This window comes from Lithobates pipiens, unplaced genomic scaffold (genome assembly GCF_037356315.1).
Source record: "Lithobates pipiens isolate NorthernLeopardFrog02 unplaced genomic scaffold, aLitPip1_a1.2 Scaffold_8, whole genome shotgun sequence".
Taxonomy (NCBI): Eukaryota; Metazoa; Chordata; class Amphibia; order Anura; family Ranidae; genus Lithobates; species Lithobates pipiens.
In genome coordinates, this window is record NW_027507903.1 from 119,974,216 (window position 1) to 119,986,976 (window position 12,761).

A 12,761-nucleotide genomic window follows, 5' to 3' on the forward strand; every position below is an offset into this window, starting at 1 on the left:
ATAAGGTAACCATAGTAATAATCGGTAAAGAAATTATACACTTAGAACAGTTATGCAGATAGTCAGGGGAGAGCCAATATTGAGCCAGTAAGACTAGGTGTAGAAGTGACAGTTACAACAATAAAACCATAGATGTCATCGAGAGCTTCCATCCCTGAATGCATACTATGAAAAAATATGTTTTTAGCAGAAATGACTGCCGTTTTACATAATCATTCCCCAGCCTCTGACAACTTCTCCATGAAAATTCCTTCAGCATCAAGATGGGTTTCCTTACATGAAGGGCCCCAAACAACATTTAAATGGAAATCGAATAAGGGCTTTGACTAGGCCGATCCATAAACATCCATTACTTCCCACCGAGCAGTTACTTGGTGGATTCACTAGTATCATTCAAATCATTATTGTGATGAATGAGTCATTTCTGGTTTTGGACAGTAGGCCCCACAAAAGAACGCTTGGAATTGATGCAGAATTCATGGTAGGTATGGTTCAATAAAGACAATAGTCCATCCAGTTCAACCTGTGTAGGTGCACATGTGTTAGTGTCTATAATTATTTCCCATATCTCTATATGTTGTGTTCTTTAAGATGCACATCCAAGAGTCTCTTAAAAATATCCATACTCCCTGCAGCCACCACCAATTGTGGAAGACAGTTCCACATCCTTATTTCCCCGACAGTGAAGAACCCCCTGCACAGCTTAAAGGTTAAACCACTTCTCCAATCTCACTGTGTGGCCCTGTGTCCTCTTACCCACCTTGAGACTAAATCATTTTTTTTTTCCTGTGCTGGGATAGCCATTGAGGCATTTATAAATCGCCATCATATCTCCTCTCAAGTGTTTCTCCAATGAGAATAAATGTAGTGTTATCAGTCATTCCTCGTAATTGAGGTCTTCCAATCCCCTTATTAGTTTTGTTACCCTTCTTTGAACTCTCTCCAGTTCCAGGATATCCCGTCTGAGGACTGGTGACCAGAACTGGACAGAATACTCGAGACGTGGCCTAACCAGAGTTTTATACAGTTGCAGGATTATAGTTTTATTCCTGGAGTATAGCCCTTTTTTGTGCATGCTAATATTCTGCCAGCTTTGGTAGCTGCAGCTTGACATTGCATGCTATTGCTCAATCTGTCATCTACTAAGACCCTCAGATTTGACTCAATGACTGGAAGCTGCCAGGTCCTAAAGCAGCAAAGCAACCCCACGCCATAAGATTCCCACCACCATGCTTCAGTCAGTAAGAGGTGCTTCTGAATTTATGCCTTTGGTTCATCCCCAATGTATTTACTGTTACTAATGCCAAAACATTTCTATATTTGATTAATCAGTCCACAGTGCGTTATTCCAGAAGGTGCGGTCTTTGCCTATAAGCAAAATGGCAGCCCGAGGTCTTGTTATAATGTTATTTTTTGGACAGTAAATGCTTTTTCCTTGAACGCCTCCCATCTTGCCAAATTAATGCAAGCTCCGGTTGTAGATGTGTGCAGTTTAACACCAACTGTTGCAAGAGTTACCCACCGATCCTGCAGTGAACCTTTTACTGTTACCAACTACATGAGTGAGCATCCTCTTTCTTTCCGGGGACCTTAGAGAGCTCTTTTGTTCTTTGCATGATGACGCTAAAGACAATGGCAAAGAGACCACCAGACCCTGGATGCCTGAAGGCTAAAGAGGACTGGTTCCACCTGTATAGTCCCCAAGAGGGTTCTAATCACTGGGACCCAATCTTGAAAAAACAGGTTTTAAATGACATGGGTTTGAACTGGTGGGGTGTACTTATGTTCTTTTATGTGAAACATTTTCCGCTTCATTAATTTATATTTCCATTTTATATAATTTGTTCAAGTAGATGACTTTTGTTTGTAGACACTGTTTGAATGAAGACCAAATTTTTGCCACCTACTGTAAAATAAATGTAAGCCGACGAGACAGAATAAGGCATTGTCTGATCAGATTACCTATCACAGTGCCAGAAATAATCATGTCAAAGCATTGTATCACTGTTATTGCTCCAATAAACCTACTATAAAATATTTCACGAGTTGCTTTGGGAGGACATCTTATGGTGGGACAGGTAAGCAACTCAGGGCCCGTTACTGATTATACAAGATCCTCCATCCCCTACAAAACTACCACAAACTGTCTGGAGGAAAATTGCAATTTGACCTCAGTGGTGATTATTGCAAGTGGACTGAGTTAAGCTGACCATACACTGTGCAAACTTCCTCTGGTTCATGATGAATGGTCTGAAATTTGACTTGTGGGTGGCCCCAAAAAATAAAAATATTGGTAAAGAAAATTGCTGGCTGAAGAGCAGCAACATCCAATCAGATGCCGCCACGGTTCAAGTATTTTGAAAGCCTGTGGGGTCAGTTGTCAAAATTCAATAGCCCAGCAGGAGTATTTGTCCATCTGTGCTGTTAGTGTAGATAGTGAATTCGGATTGATTTTTTACCTTTATTCAGCCAGTAGGGTAAAAGGGAAAAAAAAAAAAAAAAAAAAAAAAAAAATCGATCAGTCTATGGCCAGCACTAAGCTGGCCATACACCTATAGGAGGGGAGGGTAGTCTAACCAAGTCATCCATCCATGCTATACATGGCAAGGGGTCTGTCAGGTTGAGGTGTCCAGAGGACGACAAGGGGGGGTTCGTTGGGTCGAGATGTCCAGGGGAAGTCAGCGAGATCATCCCCCCCCCCCCCCAAGGTTCATCTGGTCAAGATGCCCAGGGAACACATGGCGGAGGGGGATGGGTCAAGGTATCCAGGGGATGTGAGCAAGGGGTCCATCTGATCAAGGGGACATTGTGGAGGGGTGGGTCCATCTGGTCGTGGGGTCAAGGAAGCGGCAGGGGTATGTCTAGTTGAGGGGGTCCTTCTGGGCGAGGAGTCTAGGAGGCGTGGACGAGGGGGCCCCTTCTGGTCAAGGAGGCGGGCGGCAGGGGGTGCCCTGCCGGTCTAGCAGGCCGATGGCGAGGGGGGTGCCCTGCCGGTCTAGCAGGCCGACGGCGAGGGGGGGGGGCCCCCTGCCGGTCTAGCAGGCCGACGGCGAGGGGGGGGGGGGCCCCCTGCCGGTCTAGCAGGCCGACGGCGAGGGGGGGGGGGCCCCCTGCCGGTCTAGCAGGCCGACGGCGAGGGGGGGGGGGGCCCCCTGCCGGTCTAGCAGGCCGACGGCGAGGGGGGGGGGGGGCCCCCTGCCGGTCTAGCAGGCCGACGGCGAGGGGGGGGGGGGGCCCCCTGCCGGTCTAGCAGGCCGACGGCGAGGGGGGGGGGCCCCCTGCCGGTCTAGCAGGCCGACGGCGAGGGGGGGGGCCCCTGCCGGTCTAGCATGCCGACGGCGAGGGGGGGGGGCCCTGCCGGTCTAGCAGGCCGACGGCGAGGGGGGGGGGGGGCCCTGCCGGTCTAGCAGGCCGACGGCGAGGGGGGGGGGGGGGGGCCCTGCCGGTCTAGCAGGCCGACGGCGAGGGGGGGGGGGGGGCCCTGCCGGTCTAGCAGGCCGACGGCGAGGGGGGGGGGCCCTGCCGGTCTAGCAGGCCGACGGCGAGGGGGGGGGGGCCCTGCCGGTCTAGCAGGCCGACGGCGAGGGGGGGGGCCCCCTGCCGGTCTAGCAGGCCGACGGCGAGGGGGGGGGCCCCCTGCCGGTCTAGCAGGCCGACGGCGAGGGGGGGGGGCCGCCTGCCGGTCTAGCAGGCCGACGACGAGGGGGGCCCCCCTGCCGGTCTAGCAGGCCAACGGCGAGTGGGGAGGGCCCTTCCGGTCTAGCAGGCCGACGGCGAGTGGGGGGGGGGGGGCCCCCCTTCTGGTCTAGCAGGCCGACGGCGAGTGGGGGGGGGCCCCCCCTTCTGGTCTAGGAGGCCGATGGCAAGAGGGGGGGGTCCAGGGGACATCCATCTAGTGAAAGGGGCTATGAGGCGTCGGTGAAGGGGTCCTTCTGGTCAAGGCATCCAGCAGGTAATGACGAGGGGGTCTGTCTGGTCGAGGGGTCCAGGAGGTGATGTTGAGGCTTCCAGGAGGGGACAGTGAGAGGGGGGGGTCTGTCTGATAGAGGCATCCAGGAGGCGTCGGCCTGGTCGAATTGCTCAGGGAACGATGACGAGGGGTGTATGTCTGTTACAGAACATCTGTGTTTTTTCTGTGGAGCCAGTGGGCCACCAACTTGCGTCTCTGAATACTGGATGGTAGGTCATCAAAGCTGGGAAAGCTATAGGTTGCAGTCCAGGGAAACTGGTCTGGTCAAACTGGCATCAATCTATGCTGGTTATTACAGCTGTACCAGAACCAAGGCGCTGCATTTGCTAAAGAAGGCCAAGTGTTCTCACCTATCAGCCAGTGGTCTATAATCACTTATTATCAGCCAGTAGATATCAAATGAGGACATGATCCCCCCAATAATACTAAACAACATCAGCAATAAAGATGGACCATACCAATCCTCATGAGCTGGTAGAGGGGCTTCATTCTACTAAGTTACCTATGCAGCACTGGTGACAGGCTGTAGGGGACACCCCGAGGATGGGGACATAGCAGAACACCCCCGTTGTCCGCCCATAATAATCCGCCCTCTGCAGATGTCGGGGTGGAGCTCGCACGGTGATATCGAAGCCCCGATCGCCCATTTATGGGCTGTCAGCCGTCATACATTATATAACATGAGCACAGCTGTCTGTGTCAGCAGCATCACTGACACTGGGCCTCAGAGCTTGCACTCATTGCCACCTTCCCCTCCGTACCTGCTCTCCGATCACCGAAGGAGGCGTCCCGTGTCCGGTGATGTGTCCGCTCTCTGTACCGGGTTGCCGGTGTCCGGGCCCTCTCTGATCACAGCCGCAACGGTTCTACTTGTCAGAAGAAAGGAAAGGGCGGAGACCCGGGAACACGCCCAGGAAAGGGCGGAGAGAGCCGCCATGTAAACACAGCACGACTGGCCAGATACACACCGAGCACACACACACTGATACATTATATAAAGACGGGTCATCACCACCAATATATCTACGACTACTGTCACCTCTCCCATCATATACGGTATATGGCACAACGATCAGCCATAACATTATGACCACCCGCCATATCCGATAGGGCATGGACTCCTCCACACCTGCGAAGGGTGCTGTGCCCTGTGACACCGGACTGGTCCTAGCAGATCCTTTGTCCTTCCTTACACAGGAGGCATCCCATACCATCTGTCCATGCTGGTGTTCTGCCATATATCGTCCCCTCCATCGGATAGTGTCCGCCCCGTACTGCGCAGTACGGAGCAGAAGGAAATTTGGAAAATCTCCGAAGATGAACGCCGTCTGCGCCGTGAGTCGAGGTGCTAGCCCCACCATCCAAGTGGACATAGGGCTGCAAATATTAGAGGACCCCTCGCCACGCTTCGGGCATGGCCTCGCTGCGCTCGGCTCTTTTTATTCTAACTCTATGTCAACTTCTAACTCTATGTCCACTTAGATGGTGGGGCTAGAACCTGGACTCACGGCGTAGGTGCCGTTCATCTTCGGATATTTTTGTAATCTGTGTTCTGTGCATGCGCAGTACACAGCGGACACTATTAGATGGGGGGACACTATGTGATAGGACACGGGCCATGCTTTCTTCCAGAGGTGTTGCGTTCATCCTCAGGATGTCCCATTGAGACACAGCAGCTGTGGCCTAATATGCCACCTGTGTGGGTCCTTGTCCCTAAAATCACCCTGTGTTCATTTGGAGACACATGACCCCCCCACAGCGATATTATGTGGCTGTGTCCCTATATAAAGCAATGGGATGTCCTACACAAGGATGAATGGAACGCACAGGCAGCAGTGTTCATTTCATCCACGAAAACATTTGTCAATTTTTGTCAGCGGCCTTTTAAAAATGACGAAATGAAAAGTACACCTCATTTTTATCCACTGACAAAAACTATGACGAAAATCAATTGTTCTTTCCCTGTTAAAAGGAGAAGTCCAGTCTGAGCTCGTTTGGCTGGGCTTCTCCTAAGGTTCTGTTCACAGCTAGGTGTTTTGTTTGTAGAAAGTCGTGCAATTTCGCACCAGGTCAAAAAGGTCACCAATGTAAAAAGCGCAAAATGCCTGTAATGTGCCAAAAAAAAAAAAAAAAAAAAAAAAAACACCTGTACTTTTTTGAGCTTCAAGCATTTTGCTTCAGATGACAAAACGCTCAGATGTGAACAGGGGTCATTGAAATGAATGGGATTTGTCTTGTTAGGCGTTTTTAGAGCTGAGGCTTACAGCAGAAAAACGCCTAGGTGTGAACAGAGCCTAAAGGGTCACAAGAGTGCAATTCGTTTTACACTCCTGTGACCTAGTTTCAGCAGAGACCAGTCTGAAGTCTGCTCTCTGCTGACGTCACCAAGATTAGTCCGGCACCACGTTATCCCAACTTCGGAAGTCTGGATATGCCAGCTGCCTGGACCGGTGGGATTCCCAGCTTCAGCAAGCCGCTGAGATGGCCGCCCCACAACCCTCCACAGCTCAGGGCACCAGTGAGAGTGGAGGAGCAAAGCAGGGGAGGGGAAGCTGCTGATTGACAGTCAGTAGCTCTCCTCTCAGGAGTCAAGAGAACCAAGCCATTGGTGGCTTGGTTCCCAGTGCAGAGACCCCAGGGGACAGATGCAGCATCGCATCCACGTAGGCAAGTATGAATATGGTATAAAAGCCAAACTTCTCCTTTAACAAATGAAAATGCGAGAGAGGGACATTTACTCATGTGAACTTCCGGCTTCCCCGGAGCGCTCCCTGTGTAGAGCCCTTGAGTGCTTCCGCTCCCAGCAAGCACGTCCGTAGTATGCTTAGCAGTTAGCACTATGTGAATTACAGGCCTCCTCAGACCACCGTCCAGGGCACTGGGTGCGTTAAAGGCCTCCTCAGACCACCGTCCAGGGCACTGGGTGCGTTAAAGGCCTCCTCAGACCACCGTCCAGGGCACTGGGTGCGTTAAAGGCCTCCTCAGACCACCGTCCAGGGCACTGGGTGCGTTAAAGGCCTCCTCAGACCACCGTCCAGGGCACTGGGTGCGTTAAAGGCCTCCTCAGACCACCGTCCAGGGCACTGGGTGCGTTAAAGGCCTCCTCAGACCACCGTCCAGGGCACTGGGTGCGTTAAAGGCCTCCTCAGACCACCGTCCAGGGCACTGGGTGCGTTAAAGGCCTCCTCAGACCACCGTCCAGGGCACTGGGTGCATTAAAGGCCTCCTCAGACCACCGTCCAGGGCACTGGGTGCGTTAAAGGCCTCCTCAGACCACCGTCCAGGGCACTGGGTGCGTTAAAGGCTTCCTCAGACCACCGTCCAGGGCACTGGGTGCGTTAAAGGCTTCCTCAGACCACCGTCCAGGGCACTGGGTGCGTTAAAGGCTTCCTCAGACCACCGTCCAGGGCACTGGGTGCGTTAAAGGCCTCCTCAGACCACCGTCCAGAGCACTGGGTGCGTTAAGGCTGGATTCACACCTATGCATTTTTAGTGCTTTTTGCATTTTTCAGATTTGAACTATAGTCCATTTAACATGGTTTCCTATGGAACACGTTCTGTAGAGCAAATCTTCAAAATGCAAAAGGCACAAAAAATGCATAGGTGTGAATCCAGCCTAAAGGCCTCCTCAGACCACTGGGTGCATTAAAGGCCTCCTCAGACCACCGTCCAGAGCTCTGGGTGCGTTAAATGCCCCTTTAGACCACCGTCCAGAGCATTATCTGCATTACAGGCCTCCTCAGAGCACTGTGCAGCATTTTAAGCCCCCTCAGAACATATTCCTCAGGAGAATATAATGCGTTTTGAAATTGTAGAGAAATTCCTAAATAATGCATTACAATTTAACAAAACACATTAGATTTTAGTCCACTAAATATGATTAAAACAACTGCAGATGACTTAAATGCAACCAAGGCTGGGTTCACATATATGCGAATTACGCCGCATCCAATTTTCATAGCATGTGAGTGTGACTGTCTTTCAATAAAGCCAGTACACACATGTCCAGGACGGCTGCACTGCAAATTTTAAGAGGGTCCTGTATGTTTTTGGGTCCAGTTCAGTTGCAAATTCAGGGGAAAATTTGCACCTGAACCAGTGAACACAAACGCACAGGACACCGGAATGCAAAACGCAGCTGGACCTGTGTGAACCCAGCATAAAAAGTTTGCTACCAAAATTAACACTGACAGGCAGACGGTATTGTATAACCTTCTTGAACAAGGCCTTTAAGTCCTGTAAGTTGCCAGATGGGACCTCCATGGATCGGACTTGTTTTTCTAGAACATCCCACAGATGCTCGATTGGAGATCTGGAGATCAAATCCACATCTCAAACTATTTTTAAATTCATCAGACCAGGCCACCTTCTTCCATTGATCTGTGGTCCAGTTATGATGCTCACATGCCCATTGTAGGCACTTTCAGCTGTGAGCATGATGCGTCAGCATGGACAGTCTGCAGCTTCACAGGCCTATACACAACACAGAGGGATCCACATGGGAGATTTACTAAAACTGATGCAGCTGTGTATGGTAACCAATCAGCTTCTAACTTTAGGCTTGTTCAATTAAGCTTTGACAAGAAAACCTGGAACTTGATTGGTTACTATGCACAGTTGCACCAGATTCTATGTGCACCAGTTTTAGAAAATCTCTCCCACTATTTTTATACCATTCCAACCACCATTAACCTTTTCAGCAAGTTGAGCTCTTCTATTTAATCAGACTATACAGTCCAGACTTCACTACCCACATGCATAAATGGGCCCATGAGCTAGTTTGCTGGTTTTCATTTTCGTGAGCCCAGGTTCACACTGATACGGGTTAAAAATCATGCGAGTTTAGCTGAACTCACACAATTTCAAACTGGCAATGCAGTCCATCTACGGGGGGCGATTTGACAGACTTCTGTGCAGGTTCATGCACAGATGTCTATTCAAATAATCCCCAAAGTTGGCAAAAGTAGTACAGGAACTACTTTTGGGAATAGGTGTGGTGTTGCAAAGTCGGCGCAGTGCGGATTTGGACGGTACTATTGCCAGCAATAACCGCCGATATGGAACACAATTTGGCATGTCAAATCGCATGCCGAATCGGACCAATGACCAATGTGAACGTGGGCTGAGCCACTTTTGGTAGGTCCTGACCACTGCAGACTGGGAATATCCCACAAGAGCTGCAGTTTTGGAATTGCTCTGACCCAGTCGCACAGCCACTACAATTTGGCCCTTGTCAAAGTTGCTCATATCATTATACTTGCCCAGTTTTTCTGCTTTCAACACAGCAACTATTGGGACAACATGTTCGCTTGCTGCCTAATGTATCTTTCACTTTCAGATGCCATTGTAACAACATAATCAATCTTATTCGCTTTACCTGTCAGTGGTCACAATGGTTGATTGTTGTATAATACCTAGGTATCTGATCACTTCTCTCATCACATGTATGATACGAGGCTATATCTCATCACGTCTTTATTCTCATTAGAGTCATAGTTCACCTTTACCAAAAAAACTGCCTATGCAGGTAAGGGGAGTCTGTAGATAAAAACAAACTGTGTAGCTCCGACTAAAGTAAAATAGTGCCCTTTGTATAGGTGTAGGCCATTTACATACCTCATGAAGCCTGACTGGATACTCTCAGGGCCAGTTCACTCCAGATGCAGTTCCGTGCGCTTTTTTTCTGCACTAAAAATGCATGCACAGTGTTTTCCATGTATTCCAATAGCTGCACCGGAAACTGACTAGAACTCACTGCACTGGTGTGAGCTAGAGCGATTGGAATACATGGAAAACACTTTTTTTTCTGCACAGAACTGTAATGGAACCTAGCAAATTTTATCAAAAACGCACTGGAACTGAATGTGGTGTAAACTGTAAGCAAAAACTGATCCGGAAAGTATGAGTGCATTTTTTTGGTGAGAACTGGCCCTTAAAAATGCATGCACAGTGTTTTCCATGTATTCCAATAGCTGCACCGGAAACTGACTAGAACTCACTGCACTGGTGTGAGCTAGAGCCATTGGAATACATGAAAAACACTGTGCATGCATTTTTAAGGGCCAGTTCACACCAAAAATATGCACTCATACTTTCCGGATCAGTTTTTGCTTACAGTTTACACCACATTCAGTTCCAGTGCGTTTTTGATAAAATTTGCTAGGTTCCATTACAGTTCTGTGCAGAAAAAATGCACCATGCTCTACTTTTTTTCCGCACCACTGGAAACTGACTGCACTGGTGTAAACTAGAGCCATTGGAATAAATGGAAAACACTGCATGCATTTTTAGTGCAGAAAAAAGTGCACAGAACTGCATTTAGTGTGAAATAGTACTTAAGATGTTGCTAAGTGAGGCCTAGTCATTACTGCTCACCTCCACTAGTGATGAGATTCGTGTTCGAGTCGAACATACGTTCAACTCGAACATCGGCTGTTCACCAGTTCGGCGAAAACCGAACATTATGGGCGGTTCGCGCCAAATTCGTGTGGCGCTCACGGCCCACAATGCACTGCGCCATCGCAGCGCCGGCAGCGAGGAGAGCCATGATTGGCCACAGGCAGGATGCCTGTGGCCAATCATAGCTCAGGCTGTGTAGGCTGTGTAGTACACACCCCACACTATATAAGGCCGCCAGCGCGGCGGCCTTGTGTAGTGTGTTGGCGGCTGTAGGAGTTAGTGGGTGTTCTGTGTACCTTCAACACAGTATACACCGTTCGTTATCGGCTGATTTTGCGTTCTTGCTCTTCTGTAGTGCAGTATACACCATTATATCCACCTATATTGCTAGCTATCTTGCTCTTTTTAAATATGCATAGAAAACAAATTCGCCCATGGGACTTTAAATGAGTTGGTCACATAGGTCATCTTAGATAGGTATAAAAATATTTTTATTCGAATTCCAAAAGAAACATGGTTGAATGCACATAAACATAGTAGCATCATCAGGCATGATTTAACCATTGACATAGTAGTAAAATAGATCATATACATATACAGCATAATACTCGACGCGTTTCGCGAGCTCGGCTCGCTTCCTCAGGAGTTGGTGTATATGCGAGGTATCTAAAAAATATATATAGTAGATAGCAGTAAGATATAATATTCAATGGTAATTTTGGTTGAGAAGAAAGCATGTGGCCTTATAAAGGGCACTACATACTTACAATATGGACAATGAGTCCAAGGCACTGATCCGTTTTTAAATAGAGCTTGCAGTCAGTTGTAGGAGATTGTGCGTGCTGTCTGCGTGCCCTGACCGCAGAATACACCGCTATATCCACCTATATAGCTAGCTATCTTGCTCTTTTTAAATAGAGCTTGCAGTCAGTTGTAGGAGATTGTGCGTGCTGTCTGCGTGCCCTGACCGCAGAATACACCGTTATATCCACCTATATAGCTAGCTATCTTGCTCTTTTTAAATAGAGCTTGCAGTCAGCTGTAGGAGATTGTGCGTGCTGTCTGCGTTCCCTGACCGCAGAATACACCTCTATATCCACCTATATAGCTAGCTATCTTGCTCTTTTTAAATAGAGCTTGCAGTCAGTTGTAGGAGATTGTGGATGCTGTCTGCGTGCCCTGACCGCAGAATACACCGTTATATCCACCTACATAGCTCTTCTCTAATTGAGCCATCTGCCATCTGCAGAAGTGGGTGTTGTGAGTGCCTCCAGCACAATATACACTACCCAATTGCTGGTTTTCCCATCTCCCTTCAGGCCATTACCATGTCTGGAAGGCCAGCAAGGAGAGGCAGACAGGCGCGAGCCGATAAAAGATGGCAAGCAGGCTCTGTGTCTAGAGACAACAGTGCTGGTCGTGGACGCAGTGCATCGTCATCATCAGCACGTGGCCATGGGACGCGCTTGTCATTCTTTTCGGCAGCTGGACATGTTGAGCCGCAACATGCCGAAGACTTGGTAGAGTGGATGACCAAGCCCTCTTCATCCTCCTCATCCTCTCTCACCCAGGTTCAGGGTACTAGCAAAGCAGCTGTCAACGCATCGTCTTCCCTCCTCTCAATGTCATCATCAGTGACTCCTTCCCTAGACCCACCACGTCCTCCTGAGGAGTCTCCTGAACTCTTTGAGCACAGTGTGGGGTACATGCTCCAGGAGGATGCCCAGTGTTTTGTAGGCTCTGATGATGATACTCAGCTAGAGGAAGGCAGTAGCGTGAGCGCAGAGACAGGGGATACTCAAGAAGGACAGCAATCTGGCAGTCATGTTCCACAAGCTGCAGCATATTGCCAGGTTTGCTCCAGCGATGAAGAGGGAGGGGATGATGAGGGCACTGACTCCACGTGGGTGCCTGGTAGGAGAGAGGAGGAGGAGGAGGCACATGTCCAACGAGGCAGGATGCCCTCCGGGGGCCAGCTTAGGGGCAGCACACCGACTGAATCACACCGCAGAGCTCCGCCTGTGCAGGGCGCTGCCTCTGCGCGTTATTTTAAAAGTTCTTTGGTGTGGGCCTTTTTTGAGACGAGTGCATCAGATCGCACCGCTGCTATTTGCAACATATGTCTCAAGCGTATCTTGCGTGGCCAAAACATCAGCTGCTTGGGCACCACATGCTTGACCAGACATATGTTGACCTGCCATGCAGCTCGTTGGCAAGCGTACCTCAAAGACCCACACCAAAGAGCAAAGCAGACCTCTCCTGCTCCTCATCAGCTGGGATCTCCAACCCCACTAGACCTTCAGTCCTCTCTAAAACCTGCTCTGAGAGGAATGAAGGTATAGAATTAGGTGTGCCATAGCCAAGTGCTTCCGGGCACTCTGCTAGCAGTACA

At 49.6% G+C, this 12,761-nt stretch overlaps 1 protein-coding gene across 7 annotated transcripts in view; it reads right to left on the reverse strand.

The window, feature by feature from the left end:
- Positions 1–4,896, reverse strand: part of HERC1 (HECT and RLD domain containing E3 ubiquitin protein ligase family member 1) — a 230,383-nt gene extending 225,487 nt beyond the window's left edge. For all 7 annotated transcript variants that reach the window (XM_077471309.1, XM_077471313.1, XM_077471314.1 and 4 more), the window contains exon 1: positions 4,732–4,896. The gene's annotated coding sequence lies outside the window, so the exon portion shown is untranslated. The remainder of the gene's footprint in view (positions 1–4,731) is intronic.
- Positions 4,897–12,761: the final 7,865 nt, after the last annotated feature.